The sequence below is a fragment of the Mobula birostris genome, chromosome 2 (genome assembly GCF_030028105.1).
Source record: "Mobula birostris isolate sMobBir1 chromosome 2, sMobBir1.hap1, whole genome shotgun sequence".
In the NCBI taxonomy this organism is placed as follows: domain Eukaryota; kingdom Metazoa; phylum Chordata; class Chondrichthyes; order Myliobatiformes; family Myliobatidae; genus Mobula; species Mobula birostris.
In genome coordinates, this window is record NC_092371.1 from 121,688,710 (window position 1) to 121,692,871 (window position 4,162).

General features: G+C 38.6%; 1 long non-coding RNA gene across 1 annotated transcript; it reads right to left on the reverse strand.

Annotated features, from left to right (window-relative positions):
• Positions 1 to 426: 426 nt before the first annotated feature.
• On the reverse strand, positions 427 to 3,646 carry LOC140209237 (uncharacterized). The gene is made up of 3 exons (XR_011888972.1): positions 3,575 to 3,646; positions 1,240 to 1,305; positions 427 to 493 (listed from the first exon to the last, which is right to left on the reverse strand). It is a non-coding gene; the product is annotated as an uncharacterized lncRNA (long non-coding RNA).
• Positions 3,647 to 4,162: the final 516 nt, after the last annotated feature.

Genomic DNA, 4,162 nt, shown 5'->3' on the forward strand with positions numbered 1-4,162 from the left:
TATTGACGCAATAAATGTTTATCTGCCCTGCATCTTCATAGTGTGCTCTCGTGTGTGCAGATCAAACCTTATTCCATGCTAAGCAAGTTTTTATAACTGTGCTGTCAGTACATTATGCTATAAATACAAATTCTTGCATAATTCTCCAGTAGTATTAAATGAAGTTAAAGTGCTACTTACCCTGAAGTCCCTACTAATGTTGTACGCTGATAACTTTCCTGAGTTGTGGAGTTTAACCAAGCAGTCACAAAAACCCCTGGTGATCAAAAAAAATTCATAAACATGCCTTTGCAGATTATAAATATCATAAAGGTCCCTATGGGAAAAAAACTAATTATAAACATGTGTGATTTAAAACTGATGAGAAGAACAGAATGTTCTGCTCTGACTGAAGATTTTACCTTGGTTCACGTACAGAGAATTTTGGGTCATTTTGCTGGAGGAGGCTGTCGATGCTCTGCATCTCCACAACATTCACAAAGGCTCGTGGTACCTGCAGAGATATGTGTGTGTGGTGAAATCGTTTGCTGGTTCACAGGGTGTTAGAGACCATTGATAAGTAATGAGGAACTTTGTGTAAGAGAATGCAAGCCAGACTTGATGGGCTGAATGGTTCAGTGGTACAGAACACAGGCTGGGCAGCTTTGGGAAGGTGAACCTTCTCTTGACCCGTGATTCCTGGTGAATTTCCTACTGCACAATAGCTGAAGAGTCCAGGTTAAGGTCAGAAAGAAGTTGTGAAACAGGAGTAGCAGAACTTTATTGATGAAGGTAAACCTGTGGCAGAGAATTCTGCAGGCCTCTCACTCTCAAGCCTTTCTCAAAAAAGAGGCTTAACCCTTATCTTTGGATTGTAAAAAATGTAAAAGGATTAGAGACAAGATGAGTGAATCTTTGTCAAATAGTCCAGCGTTGGGAGTTCGGAATTTACAGTTTGAAGTGAAAGGGAGGCAGACATCCTCACTGTAGTTAAGCAGTATCCGATTAACCACTTAAAAATCTGTGGATTGTAGGGTTACAAATATTGGGAAATGAGCTTAACCTAATTATCCCATTTTCTTTTGGGATTATAATGGGATGAATGGCCTCATGTTGTGCTGTACACTTGACTCAGTAATGCCCCTCAGTACAAATAAATCCATTCTCAGATAAGAATCTGAAGCATGGTCGTTCCAGGAGAGTGTTTGTATCAACCCGTCATAATGTCTGCAAGAAAGTTGCTCAAAATATTGTGCTTACCTCTTGATACAGAATATCCAGAGCCTCTTTAAGTCTGAATGCGACATTTTCTGGTGAGTAATATTCCTGAATCAGGAAATGAAAGGAACAGAACACTTTACATTGAACATTGTCTTTTCCCAGTCTAAGAATTTCTTGTCCAAATCTATAGGCATTCCATCAGTTACTTTATTTATTTTGATGAAGGCTTTGAATAATTTCAAAGCATCGCCATCCACAGATGCTGCTTGCCCTGCTAAGTATTAATAGTATTTACTTTTGCTTCAAATTTTCGGTGGCTGATGTACTTTGCATTTCACAGTGCAAGGGTTGGTCTTGCCTTTTTCTTTGCTTTCTCTCTACTTACTCCTCTTTTAGGCAGACTGTGATTAACAACCCTTCAACACCTTCTCTCACCTGGTATCTCCAACATCTGTATCACTTAGTCCCATCCAATCCCAACTTTATCACTGACATTCCCTTTGTTCTCTTCACCCATTTTCCTTCTTAAAACAGGCTTGATCTCTAGATTTGCCAATTCTGATTAGAGACAATGGGTCTAAAATGTTAACTGTGCCTCTCCCTCTCATTCCAGATTCTGCTTGACCCTCTGAGTATCTCCAGATTTTCTAGTTTTGCTTCAAATTTTCAGCATCAGCAATTTTTCACTTTGTGTCGCCTGTGGAAATACTTCCTCTCGATCCGAATGAGTCCTTCCAAAATCCTAAAATCAAATCAGTCTTCAGTTTTTACGGTGACTACAAATCTAGTTTAAGTTGCCTGTCACAATGTAACCCTAGAATGCTTCCCAACAGCAATGCATCCTTTCAACAAAGTGGACCCTGGAATTGTTCCCAGTTTACGTAAACACAAGATGAAAGGTCCTGAAGAAGGATCTCGGCCCAAAACATTGACTGTTTATTCCTCTTCATAGATGCTGCCTGACCTGCTGAGTTCCTCCAGCATTTTGTGTGTGTTGCTCCCAATTTTATACAGTTGTGACAAAACTTCCTTCCCGTCACATTGTTGTATCCATATACAGTTCATTAGCCTTCATGTTTATTTTTAATCTCCCATGTATTACTGTTTAGTATACAGACCTTTAAATCTCTTACAACCTTTACTGTTCCTTAAATAATACACGGATCTACCTGTTTATGTTCCAGTGTAGATGATTCTGCACTTAGCTATACTGAAATCCATTTGCCAACAGTATCACCTCTTTAATCTATTAGTGCCTTTCCATAGTTCTAGGTTCTAAAAAGTCACCACCTGAGTATCATCAACAAACCTGCAGCTATCTTCTCTTTTTGTTGGGAAGATGATAATAAATAAAATAAATCATTAAGACCCTAGTATAGACCATTGACAGGTTTGTGATGGCTGTTATTTCATTCATTGCTGGTCACTCATGATTATCAAAATCAGGTTTAATATCACTGACATATGCCATGAAATTTGTTGTTTTGTTGCAGCATTACTGCGCGATACAAATACTAAAAATTACAATCAGAATAACATGTTATTTTTTAAAATTAATGACTAGTGCAAAGAAAGAGCAAAAATAGTGAGACAGTGTTCAAAGGCTGGTCCATTGTCCATTTGGAAACCTGAGGACTGAGGGGATGTTCGCTTTTTTCTCTCTGTGGTTAACAGACTAGTAATTACTTTTGTTCCACGAGTTTTAAGTGAAACCCTTCTGAATTCTTATGTAAATTCATATAATTCAGGGGTTCCCAACTTTTTTTTTATGCCATGGACCTCTAGCATTAACTGAATGTTCTCTGGACCCCAGGTTGGGAACCCCTGATATAAGCTAATATAAATACATTCATAGTCCCACCCATTAATTTAATTATTTTCTGGAAAGAGATAATGAGGTTCATTAGACACAATTTGTCCATTAACTGAAATTCCATATTCCTGCATTGTAATGTGTTAATACAAATAAGTGTACTAGTAATTTTGGTCCTTCAGTGACCTATACTTATTTAGAAGGTAGAGATCTTCTATACCACACAGGTACTATCTGATGCTATGTTGATTTTATTTCTTCTCTGAAAATCTTCTGTTCTTACATGGTTTTAATCAAGATCCACTTTGACCACTTGTCTGTTGTCATTTGGTTAAGTTGGCTCACTGAAATTTAGAAACCAAGAAAATATATTACATTGTTCCTCTCCAAAGCTAACTCTGAACTTGTTTAAAGTATGGTCATTGTTAGATATTGTCTTCTTATTGGCTCAGTACCCTTAACAAGTCTGGCTTGCCTCCTGTTGATTGTAGAACACATTGCTTCAGCTTATACTGAATGCACAAACACATCACAACTTAACAAGAGTATTTTGGACATCACCTTATTTGTGCAATATGCACAGAGATCAGCAAGGCCGATGTAAACTGTAATCAGCTTCCAATCCCTCTGAAAGTTGATGTGCTGAAAAAGAAACAGGCACTGATTACTGCTGCTCCTGACACAGTCAGAAGTGTCCACTTGTCTGGAGTCTCATCAACACGTGAATTGTTAAATTATAAATTGTAATTTGGCTTATTATTGTCATGAGTACAGTGAAAAACTTTGTTTTGCAAGTCATCCATACAAATCATTTCAACACATCAGTGAATTAAGGTAGTACAGGGGAAAAAAATATCAGAGTGCAGAATATAGTGTTGCAGTTATAGAGAAAGTGCAGTGCGGGCAGATCCCCCCTCCTTCTCCAATAAACCCAACAGTTAAATGTATTCTTGAAAGCAGCAGTCCCCAACCACCGGGCCGCAAATCACGTGCTACCAGGACGCGAGGAAACGATATGATTTGGCGATATGAGGCAGCTGCACCTTTCCTCATTCCCTGTCACGCCCACTGTTGAGCTTGAACGCACACGAGGTCATTACCCACGCGTCATTCATGTCAGCGCGGGAAGAAGATCAACTCCTTGAGCTT